The sequence below is a fragment of the Marmota marmota genome, unplaced genomic scaffold (genome assembly GCF_001458135.2).
Source record: "Marmota marmota marmota unplaced genomic scaffold, marMar, whole genome shotgun sequence".
NCBI classification, from domain to species: Eukaryota; Metazoa; Chordata; class Mammalia; order Rodentia; family Sciuridae; genus Marmota; species Marmota marmota.
The window spans coordinates 25,137,639-25,159,396 of record NW_026000174.1 but is presented as its reverse complement, the minus strand read 5'-3'; the positions used below and the strand labels follow the sequence as shown (position 1 = coordinate 25,159,396).

The 21,758-nt window shown below is 48.4% G+C and overlaps 1 protein-coding gene across 18 annotated transcripts in view; it reads right to left on the bottom strand.

Moving 5' to 3' along the window:
• The window catches only part of Mical2 (microtubule associated monooxygenase, calponin and LIM domain containing 2), a 215,805-nt gene that overhangs the window by 180,498 nt on the left and 13,549 nt on the right, over positions 1-21,758 (bottom strand). The gene's annotated exons all lie outside the window — the stretch shown is intronic.

Here is a 21,758-nt window from a genome sequence, read left to right as displayed (position 1 = left end):
CCCTCTGCCTCGGTTCAATCCCAGCCCTCCTCCTCGATAAGTCACCTTGGGTAAACTGCTTCACCTCTCTGTGCCTCAGTCTCCTGGTGTGTAAAATGGGGGCAACTATGAAGATCAAATGAGTTTTGCAGGTAAAGAGGTTAGAATAATGGCTGGCAGAAAGTAATTTCTCTATAAAAGCGAGTTTGTATTATTGTTCTTTTCTTCTATTGATACAATCCCCCGCATCTCCCACTCAGCAAAAAAGATGGATCCAGGACTCAAAGTAGGTCCTGAGAGTATCCTTTCTCCTTGGTAGGGCCCTGATACAAAGGGTGTATGTGTGCTCCAATCTGAAGAGTCCTGGGTTTGCCTGGTCCTCTTGAGCCGGGTGGGGGGCTGTGTGGGGTCAGCGGGGAGTTGCCTATGGCTGTGCACCACCCAGTAGGGTCTCTGTCGGGGAGGCTGAGATCATCTGTTCTCTTCTTGGGGCTGGACTCTTCAGTGTGCTCTTGACTCTTCGAGCTCCCCTGAAGCCTTCTAACTTTTACATAAAATCATTTACTCTTGGCTCCTGTCCCTTGAAACCAGGAATCCCGACTAACAACAGCACGGCTATGTCACCACCAAATCCCACCAAGGGGAAAAGCCAGCTGTCCACCCCCAGAGAGACCCAGGCAGCCAGGGCCAAGCAAACATGGACAGTGAGGTGGCTGCAAACTGGAGCAGGGGAGGCTGCTGCCAGCCCCTGGACCCTGCCCTCTCTGCGGGCACCTCATGCTGAAACCAAAAAGCAGCAGCCTGGTCCTGTGGTCCCTGGTGGGGACCTGGGCTCCTTTGCCATGAATGTTAGCAAAGAAGAAGAGGAAAAAGAAGAAAGCTGGAGCTGATTTTCATTGACTTCAAAGTGGTGCAGAAAAGTTATTGAATACAACTCTCTCTAAAGGAAGATTACGGGAGAAAAGATGGAGGAAGGGGAAGGGAGAGCAACTGCTCTTAGGAGGGCTTCAGTGTCCCAGGTGCTGGGGATCAGGCTCTTTGTATGATCTCATCCAGCCTCAGCACAACATGCAGACCTGGGTGATCATTCGGCCCATTCTCAGTTGAAGAAATTGAGGCTCAGAGAAATAAATAACTAATTGGCAACATCACACTGCTAATGCCTCACGCCCCTTCTTCCCAAAGCACTGGCTTCACTTTGTCCCCAGACAGAGCCTGGGGTCTCCTCCTCATGTGGTCATTTCTGCTGTCATGGGGGATGGTGATGTCCTGCTGCTCCGTCACCCCTGACCGCCCATCAGAGGAAGGGGCTGCCTGAGGGCAGACAGGACAGGAACATCCCTGGGCAGGTTTCCTCCTCTGGACCTCATTCTGTTTAATCTCACAGAGCTCCATTGTGACATTAATGAGAAGGCATCTGTTGGTGAGTTTTAGCCAGGATGTGCCCATTGGAATCCCATGGGGAGTTTGGATTTTCTGTCACCTGACCCAAGAGACACTGACCTCACAGGTAGGACTGCAGTCTTTGTCACATCACACTGTGCTGAACACGGTTCTCTCTGCTTGATCTCATTGCCTTGCCACCGTCTAGGTCAGGGCCACAGGTAACCTATTTCTGAATACCCAAGCCTTCTAATGTTTGTTAGAAGACAGGAAAAGAAATCCCACCTTCAGATGTATTTTTAAAAGGCTTTAGAAAAAAATAGAATCCTGGCCTGGTAGCAAAAACTAAGAAGCCGACCCCACTGACCCCCCACCCTGCTGTAGCATCCACCACGAGGTGAGCGCACACAGCCTCTCCCAGGCCCCACACAGCCCTGTACCACCGTCTGCACCAGTAACCCAGGCAACCTGTGAGCAAGGCCTCCCAGACAGGCTTCAGCTGGCTCAAAAGGGGACACTGCCAGCTTCCAGCATCTGCAGGAGAACTAAACTGGAGGCCATGATCTGGAATGATGTAGAAATCCTCCTGACCACAATAGTGTCAAGAGGAGCAGCTCTTGGCAGGGCTGGGTTGTGCCTGTTGGTGTGGGGATTGTCAGAAAGCATTTCGAGAGGGCCTTGTCTGCTGCCCCCACAGGACACACCCCAGCCAGCACCCCCTGGCAGCTGAGAGCCTTTCTTTGCTTTCTACCAGCTCCTTACAGGGAGTAGTGGCCACAGGGATTATATAGGCAGGTGTTTCCCCTTTCCACCTTCCCTCCCTCCCTCCCTCCCTTCCTTCCTTCCTTCCTTCCTTTCTCTTTTTTGGTAGCTTTATTCTCTGATACTTAAAAAATAAAGGGAACTGGCAGGCTTTCCCATTGGAGTGTGGCCCTGTTGGCTCCCACTGGCTAGGTGTGAGGTGGCACCCAGGGTGGTGCTTCCTGGGGTTAGAATAGCACACTGCAGGGATCCACGGGCAACTGGACCAGCCGGAAACCTTAAAGGGAATGAAAAGCTCCTGGGGTCCCCTCTCCTGCCCCCACCCAATCTGCTTTTCCTTGAACTATCCAGAAAAGATTATTCAATAATAATTTGCTCTGTGCCTGGCAGAGACTATGGGGAATGCTAAAAAGCATGGGAAACAGGGACCACAGACTCAGGACACAGAGGCAGAAGGACGATGGCTAACCTGGACTCAGCACCTGAACTGTGCGCCTGCCATCGTGAGACCTGGGGCAAGTCACTTCCACTCTGAGCTCATTTGCATCCCTTTGGGGATGTCTGCTTAGAAGCTAGGGTGAGCATTCAATAAGATCCTACACATCCAAGAACAGTCAAAACTGTCATATGTAGCCATTTACCGTGAGCCTAGAACTGTGTGCAAAGCAATTTTTCCAATTCCCTTGTGAGGGAGACATAGCCTCGATATGGAAACAGACTGAGGAAACTAAAGCACCTGCCCAAAGCTGCACAGCTCCTAAAGTAGCAGAGCTACAACATGTACCTGGGCCAGGTGGGCTCCAATGTCCCAGCCTTGACCCTGCTGCCTAGTACACTGTAGGAAGCAAAGAGGGTGCAGGAAAGAATGCCCAGGAAGCTGGGACATGTGAACCGGGGGCTGTTGGCTCTGCACCCAGGAGGCAGATGGAGAAAGCAGAGTGAGCTTTGGCAGAGAGAGTTGAGGACGCCTTTGTGAAGTAGGTAGAGCTGGCTCCAAGCGGAGAAGGAGGAGGAGAAGGAAGAGGAGGAGGAGGAGAAAAAGGAGAGGAGGAGAAGAAAAAGGAGAGGAGGAGGAGGAGGAGAGGAAGAGGAGGAGGAGGAGGAGAGGAGGGAGGGAAAACGCAGCTGAGTCAAGCACAGAGCTGGGGCAGGGATGAGCCCCCTGGTCGGGCAGAGGACAACAGTGAGAATGGCCAGGTTGGAGGGTGAGTGAGGAAAGGGCTGCCTGAGCTGTTCTTTTAGAGCCTTGCACCTGCACTCCAGAGGCCCCTGAGCCTGCTCCTTCAGTCCCACACAATCCTGGCGACACTAAGAAGCATATGCATGTAAAAAGTCTCAATAATCTCTCTTCCCACTACAACCTGAGAATTCAACTCCATCAGCAGGGGTAGTGGCCAAGTCCTGGTCTGCGAGGCCCTGTTGACCTGTCAGGCCTAAATTCTAGCTCTTGCTTTGGGTCCCAGACACCTAAGATGCTGCCACACCACGTGCATGTAAACAGCACTCCACCCTGGGCATCCAGGGTTTCCAGGAGGGCCAAGGGGCAAAGTAACAAGGCTGTAGGGCCTGACTGCCTCCTGACAGGTCCCCGCAGGGCTGTGTAGACACTCCCTCAATAGGCTTTTGTTGAACTGAACTAAATAGAAGATTCTTCTGCCTAGGATTCCTGAGGATTTCCATATGTCCGTGGAGTTTCAGAAGTCTGGATTAAAGGCTGTCCTTGAGCCCTGTTTGCTTCCAGGGAAGAAGTGCCTCCTCTACTCCAGTAGTCTCTGCTATAGCACCCCCAGCATTCCCTGCACCCTAGATGTGGTTCTGGATCCCCTGAGTCTCAGCACCTGACTCTCCTCCTGGGTGAAGCTGCCCCCTCCACCTCCAATTACACGGTCCCTCAGGGCATAAGCTCTTTACTGCTGCAAATGCTTAAAGCTACAAAGCTGTCTCCACTCCCCATCCAGCCCTGAATACCAAGTCCCAGCCCAGACCCCAGACCTATAGAGAAGAGGAAATGGGATTGGAGATGATTTGAGAAGCTCTGAGGATCTGCTCAGCCCAAACCCACCACTATGTGCTTGCTCTAGAAGCAGCAGCCCGGAGGGCAGAGGGGCTGAAAGCAAAACTGCATTGACATCTGTCAGTCTCAGGGCCCCCTCCCAACCCTCTTTAGGGAAAGGGCTAAAGGGGAGAAGATGAGATGGCTTTGGGGTGTGGCCAGTCTGAGACTCTAGAACAAAGCTTCCTGGGATGAGCACCTGATTTATCACCTTGCACCAGCTGAGTCTTTTGAGTAAATGACCTCACTGCAGGGTTGATAAGCAAGGATGATAACAATAACACAGAGGCGATCATGAAGGACAAATGAAACACAAATATGAACATACTTGGCAAATGGTACAGTGCTCTAAGGATTATCAGACATTTTCCATAGTCCTAGGAGGTGGGGTCTTCAGGTCAGATGTGGTTGGAGAGAAAAGAACAGGGAATCCACTTTTTAAATTTTTTTTTAAGTTGGAGGTGGACACAAAACCTTTATTTTATTTGTTTTTATGTGGCCCTGAGAATCAAAATCAGTGTCTCACACATGCTAGGCAAGTGCTCTACCACTGAGCTACAACCCCAGCCCAGAAATCCACTTCTTTCGGCCAACACCTTCAACACCTTCTATACAAAGCTGGAGTCTCCATAGATGCAAAAGTCAACATGCTGATGGGACCCCTGGGCAGTCTATGATCCTACAGTTGCATCAGAAGGCAAAACAAGATGTGCCATCGGAGCTATCCTGCAGAGGACAGGCATGTTATTCTGGCCTTAGAAGTCCCAAGAGGCTATTACAGTAATATAATAATAATTAGCATAATAACTCCTCCTGGCTGCAGGCCAGGCACCGTTTTGAGTGTTTATACATCTCACTGAACTCACAGCAGCTCTACAGAGCAGCCTCACAGCTGGCAAAACTGAGGCACAAGCAAACTGACTCCCATCCTGGTAAGTGGTGGAGACAGGATTTGAACCCATCAGCTCAACTCCATCAGCCCATGAAGGGATGAGTCAATCAAGATAAACTCTCTATGTGGCTGAAGCTCTGATAAGGCCTGCAGGACTGAGTCACCGAGGGAAGGCACTAGCTCATCCACAGCCTCTCTGCCTCTCCCACCCTTAGGCAGCTCCCGCCTCCATGCCCAGGGCCTCTCCACCTCTCAACATTGCCTTGGTCTGTCCTGAAAATTGGCCCCACCCTGCCTTCTCTGAGGCTCCCTGTGGACAGGTATGACCAAGAGAGACTGGTGTAAGAACCCGTGTTGATGTCTACATTTTTCTCAACAGAACACTCATGGGATTATCCCAGCTCTGCCACATGCTGGGATGACCCCCATATCGCGTGACCTTGGCAAGTTTTCGCCTCTGAGCCTCAGCTTCCTCATCTGTAAGATGTGGTTCACAAGAGCAGAAGGGAGATTAATTGAACAGAAGAAGGGGAGCAGGAGGCAAGGGAGGGGAGAGGGAAGTCCCGGGGAGCAAAACGGATCAAATCATGATATAGGCGTGGACCCATGGGCCTCAGTGAGGCCCATCATTTGGTATAATGAATATGCACAAAAAAGGATTCAGTTCATGCTGATTATTTAGCTGATGTTACGAGATGAAATCATGTTCAGTGCAGCACCTGGTGCTCCACAGGCTCCATAAACAATGGCCAAATCAGAAGACTTTACAAAGCGTTCCAATTTCAGAAGCATCTTCTCCACAATTATCTCCAGTGGGGAGAGCAGCACTTTGCGTTTGCGATCACCTGGTGTTCATCCACCACGTTGTTGGATCCATTACATGAGTTACCTCATTTAATCCTTAAAAATATCTTTATTGGACTTAGCATTAGGATGTCTAGAAAGGGTATGTCCAACATGTGACTTTTACTCATGCATATATATGGAGAGAGAGGAAAGTCAGTGAAGCAATTTGATATCTACCAGGCACTTAACCCATACCAACTACTGTTATCAGTGTTCGACACTTAGTAATCCATTTTGTCCTCCCAAAAGTGTTCCTATAAGGTAAGGACTGCTTTATGTCCATTGCACAAACGAGGAGCTTGAATTACTGAGAGAGAAGTGTCAAAGGAGCATACTTTCTCATCTCCTCCTGGGACGTCAGCCCTCAGTCTCCACCTCCTGTACTGCATCCTTCACAAAGTCACAATGGTCATTTTCCCATGCATGGGGGAAAAAAAATTTCCTCTGCTCAAGAACACTCAAATGCTCCCTACTTCCTAGAACCCAATGGGTTGAAGATAAAATGGGGCCTCAAAATTCCTGCAGGATGTGGCCTTGCCTCTGTTCCCATGACCCCAGACATTTCGCTTGCTGGTTTACAAGCCCCAGTGACAGGGCAAATCAGCAGGCCTTCCCTGACCACTATGGGAGATGAGCGTCCTCCACGCCCACACAGCCCGTCCTCACCTGCTTTAGTTCTGTCTGCCACACCTCTCATCCCCTGGCCTCCCCCACATATTCTAGGAGGGGGAACAATAAACAAATAAGCTCTACCGCCTCCTTCCTAGAATATGAGTTCCAGGTGGCAAGGATGTCACCCTGTTTTGTTTTGTTTTGTTTCCCTGCTAGAAACCCAGCACCAAAGAACAGTGCCCGGCAGAGAGGGAGAGCCGATGGACATCTGCTCAACGAACACAGAGCAGACATTACCAGGATCCAAGAAAATGTCCAATGGAGCAATGGTGAGAGTGTGGCCGGCCTGCCTCCCCCTCCTCCCGAGGACAGGCTGGAGATGCCCGGATGGAAATGTCTGGAAGCCAAATCCTCTTTTGCCCATCCTTCCCGGATTACAAGTACTCCCTGTGGGTCCCCAGGCCTTCATGGCCCATCCTGTTCTGGATTTACACAATCTGTCTGTCTCTCACTGAAGGCTGTACCACACGGCTCACCTGCCACCTCCATTTCCCGTACCCACCTTTGCCTGGGCCCTGATGCATAAAAGAGATGCCTCGTCTTCCCTCCACCTCTCTATCCTGATTTTACCTACCCTTCAAGACCTAGATCAAATACTGATGCCACCAGAGCCAATGCCACCACCATTGCCACTGCTACCGCCTCCTCCAGGAACTTTCTAGACCTTCCCCAGCCCATCGAAAACACTCCCCACACCCACTGCTGTCTCCTCCACTCATATGGTCATTAGTCATGAACTACCTTGTGACTGGCCTTCTATGACTGAGTTGAACTGTTACCAAAGTCTCTTGCTACTTAATTTTTCAACACCGCGTGTCTTGTTTTCCCAAGCACACAGTGAATGCTTCAGGAGAAGAGGCTGAGCTTTATCCATCTTGTCATCTCCACAGCACAGTACCTAGTGCACACAGTCGGTGTTTAATAAATGCTTCTCACCTTCCCAAGGTAAACAAATCAGCTTCCCAATCGGGTCACTCCTTTAATTATCAGTACCTGGATGAGCTTCTCCCAACCTCTGCATTTTCTCTTTAGAGCCTGCTCTGAACCCAGTTCCTGCAAACTGAGCGACAGGAGCACTAGCATGACAGAGGCCAGCACGCCTCCTGGCTTTTCAGTTCGAATCTCGTCCCCTGGGCAGGGCAGACCAGATGGTTTATAAAGCACTCCAGGTCTGGGAAAGGAAGTTTGTGGCCTCCTAAGCAAACCCAGAGGTTCAGCAAGTTCCCATTTCCTCAGACACTGAAGTCTACCAGAGGGAAAAGCCACAGCTTAAGTTTTAGGCAATTCATAGCAGGAAACCAACTCTGGAGGCTCGGGCATGCCACCCGGCACTGGCTCTCAGGAAACTGAGATTATAACCAATGGCGGTCAAATCTCCAGTTACCTCTGAGCTCAGGAGGCAGGGAGGAGGGCAGCTTCCTACAGACCCTCCTGTGTTGGCCCAGTGCCAAGCTCTGCCTGCACCACACCTGGGGAGCCAGGCCCAGGTGAGCCGGAAGTGTCATGGCCCCGATTCAGGCTGGTGAGTCACACTCCTTCCACAGGGCCTCGCCAGCTCTAAATTGCCTGTTGGGACTCCCAGATTATCTGTGATTTTCTTTAAATTTTGAATAGGAAATAGATTCACTGGGTTTCCAAATCCAAAAGCCCAGGAGCCCACAGGAAGCTTCCCACCTCTCCAGGCCACTCCCCCAGTGTGACCCACTCTTAAACCAGCCACCTGGTTCCTAGTAGCCTGCCTCCTTCCAGACAGTGTTCTGCCTCTATGTGCAAATATAAATGTGTGCGTTTTCTTTGCATAACTGATAGCAGACTACACACACTGCCGGTGGCCTCTTTTATCTTTTAAAGAAATAGACTTGGACGAGGGTAGGCATAGAAGAGTATCTCGTGACAAAAATAACGTACATCCCTGTGGAACACACAGGAAAAAAGAGAACAGTCCTGGACAACGTGTGGGTGACTTAGGCATGAAGCTACCATGGAACCCAAGCCCCTGGGCTACCAATGGCATGGATCCATCCAGCTAAGGGCAAAGCTGGGTGAGACTGACCCCCAACTCTGCTGAAAGCCCCCGTGACTAAAAGCGCAGCCTGGCTTCACTGAGAATTCCATCTTCCAGAAGAGGAAGGAAGTGTCCATGGACACAGGGACTAACCTCATTCCCTAGTTCCCACAGCAGTGGTGGAATGAGCCAGTGACCAGGAGGACACAAGAGCGACAGAGGAAAACCAATCATTTCCTGTGAGATTTGGGAGACCCAGAAGGGGAAGTTGGTGCCAGAGACTCTAAGACAACAGACTGAGATTGGGGAAGTAAATGACTCAGTCTCTGAAATGCACTTGCAGCCATGTGCATGGAGGGAAGGCGGAGGAGAGTGAGGAGCCTACGTCGAGAGAGAGAGAGAGAGAGAGAGAGAGAGATCGCGCATGTGAGACAGGACTTGTTTTGGTGTAGTTTTTAATGGATATCTGGATACTTTCAATAACCCCAAGTCTTCTGAGGAAGAACGGGTATATCCCAGAGCACAGAGTTTTCATAGGAGACACTAAATCCATTGCGATTGGTGCAACTGCTTTCATGGGACATCCCAGGAACACCTGGAAATGGTCCTGGAGCCCTGCGGGAACTTGGGTCACTCAGAAGACAGCTGTGTCCTTTTTTTTTTTTTCTGATGAGCTATGCAATGATAGATGGAGAGCTGCAATAGACATGCCATCTCGGGCTTCCAGGAGGCATCTAGTCACAGGTCAGAAGCAAAGGACCGAGACTAGGTAAGAGGCAGCTGGAACCAGGGTTCCCCAAGTGAGCTGGTTAAAGTGTGCTGTCTCTGAAGGGAGATCTCTATCAATGTGGCAGAGAGCTCCTCTTGGTAAGACGTAGAGACCTGGTAATGCGACAGAACACACACACACACACAATCCTGAAAGAGCACAGCGGAACAGGTACACGCCAAATTCAAGTTGAGATTTAGCCAGAATGATTATTCTGAATCAGGTGGGGACAAAACAGGAGGCTGTGTTTAAATTCTAAAGCCACACAAGTTGAAGACAGGGGAGAAGTAGCTTGGTGACAGCAAATGTTAAAAATACCTGGTTGGTGGTAGCATCAGTGAGTCAGTTATGTGTGGTAGCTGCAGAAAAGCTGATTCAGACTTGGGCTGCGTAAAGGAGAGCAGATGTCATGAACCAGGGAGGTCATCGCTCCCTTCCTATCCTGTAGTCATAGCATGAATATGATATACAATTCTGGGTACTGTCTTCACTGAATAAAAAGATAAGGGCACACTGCAGCATGTTCAGAGGAGACTCATAGGGAAGACAAAAAAAAAAAAAATCTGACCCCGTCTCTCAGGTCATTAATCTAGGAGAAGACCCAAGAGTGGTCAAGGGAGCTATCAATACCGGTTCTCATTTATTAGAAGATGCACTTGCTTCCAATTACTTCAATTATAAAATGTCTGACAGCAGAATGTTTCTTACAATTCCCAGCATCTAACAATTGTCTCGGGAGCCAGCCGTAGCAGTTGTCATTGCCTCACGGACAGGAATCTGGCTGTTATTCCTGCTGGCATAGACGCACATCTGCAACTTCCATATTTCAGGAGCTGAAACACTGAAGGGCCATTTAAGTCCTGGTTGTTGACACAAAACTTTCATCGACACTTTCTGGTAAAATCAAGAAAACAACATCAAAACTTAGAGAATGGGTGTTGGCAGCTGGGAAAACTCCAAAGACAACAGAGATGAAGAAATACATTCCCACCTGACCAGAAGATAATAACATGTCAGAAAGACATCAACATGGATGTCCTGGAGTGAAACAACAAAAACAATAGTTGGATTCTGAAAGTGAAGAAGTTTAGAAATGCCTAACCAATTTTGTTTTATATATATATATATATATATATATATATATATATATATGAGAAAGAGTGGTATAAAAAATATCTAAAGTCTTAAAAATGTTTTTCAGTAAATATTTAAAAAAAAATAAAGCATAAGTGATAGCAAGATAGTGTGTCCACATTTCATTGGCAGGACTTTCTCTTTCTTGATGGTACACAAAATAATGGTCCATCTTATGACTGATCAATGGTGTCTAATTTGTTCCTTACAGAAACATAATATCTGAAGAGGTGTCATGTGGTGCAGCCACTGTGGCTTCCTGGAGGAAGAAATGAGATGAAATGCCAGAAGCTATAGGGAGTCCTTCCGAGGAGCCGTCTAAAGGTGAAAGGGGTTACTTCCAGCATACAACCTCAGGCTAGACCATCCCAGTGGAGAAACCAAGCACCCGATGGGGTTGATAAGGCTCTCCCAGCCTTGGAGTTCCAAGTTTGATGAGAAGAACTTCTTACTACAAACAGAGAGGTGTCCCAATTTCCTCATGGCAATGAAGGCTCTTTGATAGAGTCTTTTTTTTTTTGGTGGGGGTGGGGGGGAGTGAACCCACCGAGCTACATCCCCAGACCTTTTTATTTTGAGACAGTGTCTCCTTAAATCGCTGAGGCTGGCTTTGAACTTGTGATCCTCCTGCCTTGGCCACCTTGTTTGCTGGGATTGCAGGCATGTACCACACTCAGCTCTGAGTCACTTTTAAAAAGTCACTACTTATGGGTAAAACCCAAAACCCACTTAGCAAACTGTAAGAACATGAGGCCTCAGGTAAAAAGGAACCCTGCCTACGTCTGTGTTCCAAGACCCCTGTGGTCCAGTTCACAAGTGGGCCAGAAGGAAGAGGCCACCTGTGTGCTCACTGTGTGGCAGGCAATGTGGCAGATATGCTGTGCCCAATGCCCCTTTTAATCCCACAAGCACCCTGTGACATAAGTCACAGCAGAGAACCCTGACTCTGAAAACCCATGGTCTGTCTGTGACAACATGCTTTCCAAAGTCTTAATTGGCAGAATGAATGCATCCAGTGATCAATTGATCAATCAACTGATAGGAAAAAATAAATAAAAGAAACAGAGACAATTTCAAACAGAATCCCCATCAATAGCTACATGAGTATTAAACTTATTCGACTTGCTGCTTGCAGGAGCAAATTATCCTAACACATAAAGCAAGGGTGTCCTTGAGACGTATATGTCAGACAACAGGTGCAAACAGTCCTGCTCAAATATCAAGGTTGTAAACACACGAGGTTGCCATGACTCCCACAGGCCAGGTCAACACTGGAGCAGGTGGAGGACCAGCCCAATCTTCACCCACCTCCACATGGCCAGGGTCCACCTGAAGTGAGGCCTCAGGGGATAGTGAGGTCACAGGAGAGAATGGCATCCTTTCAGGTGATGGTGCACCGTCATTCTTACACAGGCTGTTCCTGCCCCATCCCAGCTTTACTGCCTCACCATGGGGAAGCAGGGAACTCTTGCTCCTGACCCATGGGTACCCACCCCCAAGGGTGCATACCCTTCATTCCCTATTCACTACCCTGAAACTGACCCTGAGGGAGGGGAATGACCAGTGGACAAGGTGTGCAGCAGCCAGGAGAAGAAAGTGAACAGTTACTATTTCCCCAGAGTGATGAGCTGCCAAAGCACAGACAGGCAAACATGGTGGCACAGCCGCAGAAAGGGACAGCCATGTGGTAACCAGGCAGTTCCAAAATGGGCTGCAGTCCTCAGAAACAGAAAGGCCTATGCACACAAAGAGTATGACGAAATCAAGATCAAGCCTAACTTGGTCCCTGGCCTTAAGCCACCCGCTCCCCCATTTCCCTTCTCTGTCCAGGCAAATGACCATCTGCTCAGTGTGCACTTCCAATGCCTGGAAGGCACACAGGCCTCCTAAGCTCCTCCCACTAAGCCCATCTGCCTGAAGGATTAGCTCCCACCATACTCTTCTATGGCCCTGCCACTCTACCCCCAGCCTCAGCATCACTCCCCCACCATACTTTTCCACATCTCCCAGTGCTCTTACTCAGCCCACCTCTGCCTGTGGAAATCCCACCCATCTTCCAACAAGTCCTGCCTCCTCCAGGAAGTCCCTGCTGGCCCTTGATCAGTGGCTCCTCAGGCATTCTATACACTATCTCTTGTGCAGCCATCAGCCAGCTTGCTGAATGCACCCACCTCCAGGCATCAGAAGGGTGCTCAGCTCTTGGTCCTCCAGGGCCTCCAGTGCAACAGCTGCACATTACCACTAACTAGCCCTGGCCTATGGTTCCCGATGCCCCCCACCAGGTACTCTATTTACATTCCTTTCTGGATTCCCTCCTCCTCCTCCTCCCAGCTGACTCATCCCACACCCCATTTTCTCTCAAGGTTCAGCAGGCAGTTAATTAGAGATAAAAAGGGCAATCTCCATCAACATGGTGTCCTTCCCTCTTAAATTCAGCATTTTTGACAAAGATCCTCTGCAGACAAGGGCTGAAAATAAAGGTAAGAATTTGAAACTCCAAGACTCCAAGGAAGGTGTTTTGATAAGGGAAGATCTTGAGAGCAAAGCTAACCAGTGTTACAGGGGTATACATCTTAAATTCAAAGTCAGCAGAATTGTTAGAAAGGGGATAGGGTAGGTGATACTGTCCTTCATTAAGGAAGGGTGACTGCAAAAACAACAGCCATAGACTGACCAAGGATCACCCCAGTGGGAAACGGTGGGTGAGAAGAGACACTGACCTGGCCCTGTGACCTTGAACAAGGAACACACCTCTCTGGCCTCTGCTCAGCATCAAGAAGCTTCTGAGCCTCAGTTTCTCCAAGGCTAAGTGAGTAGGCAAGAGTGAGAGGCAGATAATCTTTGATGACACTTTCAACCTAACATCCCAAGGTTCTGTGACCTACTGTCTGCCCTCCTCTTTCCAGGGAGGTCAGTGAAGCAACCCCCTCCCTCCTCCACCCCCTCCTCCCCTCAAGCCCCACCTGAGTCCAAAGGGAAATGTAGTGCTAAAGATCTCCCTGCCAGTCCTCAGACACACATGAGAGCAGACCTCAACCCGGCAGGTGGCAGGATGGAGCGCAGGTGGAGGAAGGTGATGGTTGCTATGGACACAGAAATGATCCTCTCATTCATACCATCTGTCTGAAATGGGGGGAGGAAAGACAGTTAGTCGGTGGCCTTGTCTCCCTGGCCTAACTTTTTAAGAGATTACAACTGCCAGCTAAATTTAAGTGCTGCTCTGAAATCAGGACATATAAGGTCTCTCAGCCTGGATCTGAAGGGTTTCATCATGGTAGAGCTGGAGAGCAATGAAGAATTAAACTTGGAGGCCAGCTAAGTGGTATTATGTGGCCATGCCAATGAAAGGTCTTTAAAAATAGCCTCTCACTTCTCTCGAGCTGAAGATAAAGATGAAGTCTCAGCAATAAACAGACATCTGCTAGAAGCTTCTAAAGAAATACCACATAAACAGCCTGCAGCCCTCTCCAGGCAGCATCCAGCTGCCAGGGGGAGGAGGAGGGACCCAGAGGTGAGGATTGTGGAGGAGTGTGGCAGGGTGGAGGGCCAGGAGGAGGTGGGGTCACGAGGCTGAGTGGAGTGGAGATGGACTCCCTACGGTAGGGCCAACTGGGCAGAGGAAGTTCAGCTTGTTAGTAAAGGGAGAACTGGCTGCCTGTGAGGGAAACCAAGGCTCACCACCCACCCACAGGACTTTCAGAATGTCATACGGAGAACTCCACACCCGTCTTTCACTTTGGAAATGGGTCACTCTTTAGAAGTGGGGGGGAAAATGACATTCTGAATGTGTACCTAGGCAAGGCACTTCACAAATATTTTAATTTCATCTTTACATCAATCCCTTGAGATAGATGTAATTACCTCCTTTTTTATAAACTAAATACTAGGGCTCAAGAACTCGCCTGAGGCCACTTGGCTAGGATTGGAATCCAGGTCTGTCTAAACTCGTTTTTGTTTGTTTTGCTCTATTACCTGCATTCAGAATATGCCCCTGAGGTCTATTCTCAGTGCCCAGTTTCTTCACATCCCCACATCTAACACAAGGGATCCCTAAAGGGGAGAGGTGACAAAATAGAGTGGAGGGGGCAATAGTTAGGCTTCAGTTAACTTCAGTAGCTGCCCGAGTTTCCACAGCCCTCTGGGCCCTGTGTCTTCACCTATTGGTCACTTCCCAGCAGGTCCGAGGAAAAGCCACGGTTGAAACAGGTGCAAGGATATATCTAAACTATATCTGGGAGGATCTACCAGAGACTGGGGACAACTGCCAATGAGAAGAGAACAGAGGGCTGAAGGGCGAGGGAAGCACTTACTTATTAATTATGTTCCCTTTGTATGAATATTAACCAAGCATCTGTGTGCATGTGGGGGCAAGTACCACTGATGTATGTATGGGGGGTAGTGAGAACCTTGTATCCATGTACGTGTATAGGGGAGTACCAAGTATTTATGTAAGTGTTGTTGGGGGAAGGAGCAGTAAACTGCTCTTAAGAGAGCCCAAGATACCAAATACAAAATAATACCCAAGCTGGAGAAGGACACCTGGGTCATGAAGAACTCCTGGGTCCCCTGGTTGAGGTGCACCTAGACTCCAGAAGCAGGCTGAGATTTTATCCAGTGCTTCCTCCCTCCTTCCAAACACTGATGCCTGGGCAGATGGCCAGGAAGCTCTGCCATCATGGGATCCAGAGTCCCCAAGACCCCACGGGACATTTCCTAAGGAAAAGAGACTGAACCCTGTCTTTGGGAGTACGGAAAGAGGCCTCCCTAGTGCCCCTGCTTATGCTTCTCTTCCATTCGCCCTTTCAACTGGCTATCAGACACCTCCTTCCTCCAAGCAGGAGCTCCTGGTTTTCTGGTTTTATCTGTGCATCAGATCGTGCAAATCCCAGCTGTTCTGATGCGTGGAGCTGACAACAGCCTGACTTTATGGCAGCCGAGGACATGCACGCAGCACCTCCACCTCGCATTCTGCTCCCCAGGGATGAGCAGTTGTCCAACAGGGGTCTGCAGACTGACCTCCCCATAAACCCTGGGTTCACTCTGCTCCAGGAGCAGCTCTCCTTAGTGACCCAAAGGTCTAACTGACTCTTTCTCCAGCCATTTCTTCATCTTCCCATATACCTCATTTTCCCAACTCTCAGCAATATTCTGAGATCTCACAAATCATCGCCAAATACAGTTAGCACCCTGATAAGTGGCCAATGTTGGCCATTCAGGGACCTGAGAGGCACCTCAGCATATGGACACTATGGTGGCAAGGTCAGCACGGGGCATTCTCAGACCCATGCTAGGCTTCTGGACAGGGTGCGTCAGGAGCATGGGCTGTGAACGTCCCACAAACCTGCTGTTGCAGCAGCTCAGGGACCAGCAGCCCCTGTCCAACTCCTTGCTGCCTTCCTCTTGCTGCCATCACAAAGGGCATTTGCAATGGATGTCCCCCATTGCCCAGGGAAGGAGAGAAACCTGAGTTTTAAACCATCAGGAAACAGTTACTGTTTTGGGGCTGCCCTTACCTCTGTTCCCCCAAAAGAATTCCGAGCGAGGCTTGGAAAGAATACAGGTGCTGCAAGGTATCCAGACAGCTGCAGGGAAGTGGAGACTTAGGGGTAGAGGAAAGCAGGGAAATGACCTTGACCTTCAGGGGAGAGAAACATTAGTCCTTTTTTTTTTTTTTTTTTTTTTTAAGGGTTTTTAGTTCTAGCCCTAAAAACACAACACTATCCAATACCCACAGCTGCCTGCCAGGCCCCACTGAGACAGGAGTAACTTTTCCCATGATAACTATGGTCATATTTGGATGCACGGGCAGGTGCAGAGCAAGCACATGAAGAAACCAGGCCACACATGGCCACCACAAAAGACTATATTTGGGATGCAGGGATGGATATTCCTGGACAGCTGACAGAGAAGGAAGAAGCTCAGAATCAGACCCACAGTGGGCTCAACCCTTCAGTGAGGCTTTGTTTGTGACTAGAGGGCCCATGTCACCTATCACACTGACCAGCACTGAATTCTGAGACCAGATGATCCATGCTTTAGAAGGAGGCACCTTATCAGCCCCAAACAGCTATGCTTTCCAGGTTGGGGGAGGGTGCAGGGAGAAAACAGAAGCTGGAGGGGGGAGGGTCAGGGCACCCAAGTGAGCTGAGCAGAGTGTTGGGGGCATCAGGCATTTTCCCAAGAGAACAAGACGGTCCCCTGGAGCCAGCAGCTCGGCCCTGTCTGCTTTGTGCTAACACACTGTATCATTTTATTTTGGCTGATGGCTCAAACTCCTTGAATACGAAAATCAAAATGGAGAGCCTAACATTAGAAAGATCTCATTTGGGGAACAGTAAAACAATATTCTCAGGAAGGAAAGGGAGGAAGCGCAATGGGGAGGAGGGCAAGATTTCATGGTTGTCTTATATTTTTCTCTTTCCTAAGCCCCAGTTTTCTTTATTTCCTAACTTGTAACAAGACCAGGATGTTCTTTAAAATAATGACCCTAGGAAATAGCAAAATTCCAGTAGCCCTGTGGTTTTACATATATAGCTACACCAAATATACGGATAATTATGTCTACTCATTCCAAATCAGTTGGAGTCCTCTTTTATAAGAGAAAAAAAAATTTTTTAATATTTGAATTTTTCATTATAAAAATAAAATATTTCTACTCTGAAAATTTTGGAAAAAATACTAAGTAGTGAACAATAAAAGGAAAAAAATCAACTCTGGTACTGCCATTCAGAGAGAGACTTAAAATTTTGTTCTCTCTCTTCCTAGTGGAAAAGACTGTGTTTAAAAAAGAAAGAAAGAAAGAAAGAAAGAAAGAAAGAAAGAAAGAAAGAAAGAAAGAAAGAAAGAAAGAAAGAAAGAAAGAAAGAAAGAAAGAAAGAAAGAAAGAAAGAAAGAAAGAAAGAAAGAAAGAAAGAAAGAAAGAAATAAGCCAGCCAACAGAAAACATAATAAAACAAAAATTCAGCTCTTCATTTTGAGGGCTCTTTCAGAGAAGGGGCTTCTACAGGGTGGAGGTGGGATAAGGAGACATGTCCCAAAATGCCAGCACTCAGAAGGAGATGGGGCAGGAGATGCCTGTCTGAAAGGCATTGTCAAGAAGGGCAGGTGCATCCTTTCCCTCCCTCCCGAGCCTCTGGTCTCCTGCAAGATGCCAGTGGTGACACTTAACTCTACAGAAAAAATTCAGAGAACAAACAGGTCATACATGTTCATTTTCTTACATGCCCTGTCCCCTCCACATTTGCAGATGAATGGTGTTTGGAGAAACACTCCATCACTCACCCAAGTGTGAAGCAGGTTCAAGAAAGCTCTAGAAGGCAAGAAAAACAGTGCTCAGAGAAAGAGGGAAAAGTTGTGTGGCATTCTCCACCAAGCCCAGCACCAAAGACCTGGATCATAGCATAGTCATGACTGTGGCGGAGTTCAAAGCTTGAGCAAAAACGACCTGAGTCCCCATCAGCCCACATGGGATCTTCAGAAGCCAGTTGCTATCAGGGCACTGATGTGGCCCTCTGGGCTCCCTACCATAAATCAGTCAGTGAGGGCCAGCTCTGCTTCAGGATGTCCATAGACTGATGTTTGCTGGGGAAACAGCCACATGTGAGCAAGTCTTTTTTTTTTTTTTTTTGGAACCTCTTTTGCAAACACGTGCATGGCAGTACACAACCCCCAACAGGGTTCAGTCCATTCCAAACACATTTCTTGATTGGCCATAACACTGGACAGATGCTCACTGAGTCTCTGCCAGGTCCTCCACACACGACTTTACTCTGTGTATCTTGCATGGCATAGAAGAGAACTCTAGTCTCAAGGGATTTGCCATGCTCTGGGAGGGTAGAGACAGGCACTTAAAACAGAGGGTAATTGCTGAGTGAGAGGAGGGGAGCTTCTCTCAATTGAAACAGGCATGAAAGGACCAACGGACAAGTGCCGCACGCACATTGCTCCTGACTCCAATAAACCACTGTAAAGATCATTTCTGGCAACGAAGCATATCCAAATACAGACAGGTGATACCAAAGAAATACTGTCCATTCTGTTCTGTGCAGTGATGACAGTGTGGCTTTGCAAGAAAAGATTCTTTTTTTAAAAGATCAATACTGGATTATATAGGTACAAAATGACATGACGTCAGAGGTTTGCTTTAAAATACTTCAGGAAGAGAGAACAGAGGGAAAGAAAAAAGACATAATCTGACAGTCTTGGTGGCTAATAAAGCTGGGTAAGGAGTATATGGGTCTCATTAGACTATTCTAGTTTTAAGTGTTTGAAAATGTTCATAATATTTTTTTTAATTTTTTATTGTTGGTTGTTCAAAACATTACATAGTTCTTGGCATATCATATTTCACACTTTGATTCAAGTGTGTTATGAACTCCCATTTTTACCCCGTATACAGATTGCAGAATCATATCATAATATTTTTTTAATAATGGGCAGTAACACATCATGGTGGATGTCCTTAGTGAAAGGCTAAGGAAATACAGAGCAAGGAGGACTTAAGAGAACCAGAAAATAAATCTGCTAAGTTTATGAGTGTTTTTTTTAAATATTTTTTTAATTGTCAGTGGTCCTTTACTTTAGTTATTTATATGTGGTGCTGAGAATCAAACCCAGTGTCTCACACATGGTAGGCAAGTGCTCTACCACTGAGCCACAATCCCAGCCCATTTATGAGTGTTTTAAAGCCATTTTATGGTGGGGTGAGAAGACATGTTCACACTTAATTACAATATAGAGTAGGGAGTAGTCAGTCCAGCAGAGGAACTCTCCCCACCAAGCTCTAGAGTTCAGAGGACAACCACAAGGTTTTCCTGCTTCCCTTAATGTTTTATCCCTCCCCCTCAACAGACCAAGGCTGGAATCCAATCTTATCTCACTAACTTTCTAATGGGGGCAAGTTACAACATTTCTGAGTCTCAGTTTCCTGGTCCATAAAATGGGAACAGCCCCATCTACATCTTCAGAGGGCTAATGCAGGGCTCTCATACAAAGAATGAAATGTCCCAGCATGGTGAACAGTATTCTCTTCCCTGGCTCTTTAAATAACAGAGACTGTTAGTCCTCTGAGGACTAACAATGTTCAGCCCAAATCTTTAGCCAAGCCTCTGCACCAAGAAGGCAAGACCTCTACTCTTCATTAGTGGGGAGAGAAGGGAGCAGGTGCATGGCTAGAAAGAAAACCCAGACAGGGGTATGAGCATGGCAGAGAGAATAAAGATACACCCCAATCATAAGCAAAAAAGAATGGGGATTACCTGGATGCTCCTTGTAGCTCCTGGGAATGGAACTTCACAGCCACAACCAGCCATAGTCCTTAAGCTAATTTATACTAAAGTATAATTGATTGGTATCTAGCTGAGATTTTCTTTTGGAAGAAGGGACGAGCAGAAAGTCAAAGCCCTAGGCCCAAAGAAGAAAGTGGACAGAGATAAAAAGTGATGTCATTTTTATAAAGGTATGTCAAACTGTATTTCAATCAGACCACAAACACAACTAGCATACCTCAGCACCTGCCTTCTCCCTCCAAAGAAGAAAAAAAAAAAAGAAGGAAGAAAGGAAGGAGGTAGAAAGAAGGAAAGAAAAAGAAAAGTCATAAAACTGGAATCTGTTTTAAGGTCAAGATTATTTCACCTAAAATAGTCTTTTCAGACTAATGGAAAAGTCACTCTCAAAGATGAGGCCAAGTCAATGGTGGAAAGAGCACCCCCCTCAAAAAAAAAAAAAAAAAACAGTGCCCCCAAACCAGCAGTCAATCCCTCCCTGTCATATCATGGCCAGCACTATCCATCACCCTTGACCAGAGGACAGTGTAAGCAACGAGTTTGCAGGTTGAATAACATAGGCTAACCTGGGTCAGTTCATGTGTTTTGCTAAAGAAACATCTCCTGAAATCCTGGTGGACAGAATCCTCCAGAGGCCAGAAGGCTTCAGTCAACCTACAGGGAAGCCACAGTTCCATGCATAGCATTCCACTTTCCACAGCCTTAGGGTAGCAGAAAAGGCTCTGGACTTAGCATGGACAGAGCCAAGACCTGGCTCAGACACTTTCTCTTTCCCCATCTCTAAAATGGAATGAGGAGAGTGGGGCAAAAACTCAGTCATTTTGGAGAGTAACCAGTGAAATCAGTTGCAAAAATGCCCCAGGACCAGAACTGGTGCCCAAGAGGTGCTTAATAAATCCATCTTCCCTCTGCCTGAAGAAGGCCAGTTCTTACTGCAATTAAAGTCTCCAGAACATCACTTGGGGCTGTCCTGGGGACTCAAAGCCCACTTGTTGGGTCCTCTGCCCCTACCGAAGGGACTGGCACAGAGAGGGCACTAGTGCCAGGGAACCCAGGCAGGCAAATGTGGAGGACAACTGACTGTTGGCTTTTTCCACGTAGGACCTGTCCACAAGGGGGCTGGTTAGTGACTTCATCCTTCACCCAAACCACTGAAGACCAGACCAGACTGTCAGCAAGAGCGCCAGCACGCGATGCACACCCACAGGTCCTATGGCTTACAAATGAAAGCTCTTTCCGCTTTAAGAACCCAGGATCCAGAATAAACAATGTGGAAGGAGACACACGTTTACTCTGGTTTCAACACGCCTCTTCCCTATCCAGTAAAGGCCGTTCCCAGCTCTGACAGATGAGGCTGGCCCGGATAAAGTTAACCCCACTTGCTCCGCGGGTCAGCCGCGGCAGGGACTGCGGGCAAGACCCCACCTTTCCCAACGGGCAGTCAGACAACCACAGGGAGGGCGCCGGGGACGCCGGGTCCCGGGTGCTCCTGGGCCTGCGGTGAAAGCCCACTGCTGGGGCATGCGATGCCGAGAGGACAGTGCTGCGGCCCCGGCCCCAGCCCGGGTCCCAGCTCACAGCCGGCCTAGCCACTGACATTTGGCCCAACTTAACTTCCTGTTATTAAGGAGGGAGAAGAATGGGGAGGGGGGGGCGCCCAGTAAAGAGCCGAAAGGACATAAAGGGCGCGGAACCCAAATCCTGTGAAGCTAAGTTCGGGAAGGACCCGCTGGATGACAGGCGGCACTGCTGGCGCGTTGCGCCCACCTCGCTCTAACGTTTGGGATTTTCTAGGATTAGAATCGCAGGGTTTGGGTGTTTGAGAGAGGAGTAAGAGATAGCTCGGGTTATCAGCAGGAGGTTTTCGTTACGTTCTAATTGGTTCGGAGGCTTGACCTGGGGCGCCGTGGGCTCCATCGACTATAACACCTGCTCGCAGCGCGCTCCGCCGGGTGGGTTTGAGACGTGGGATGCCGCGG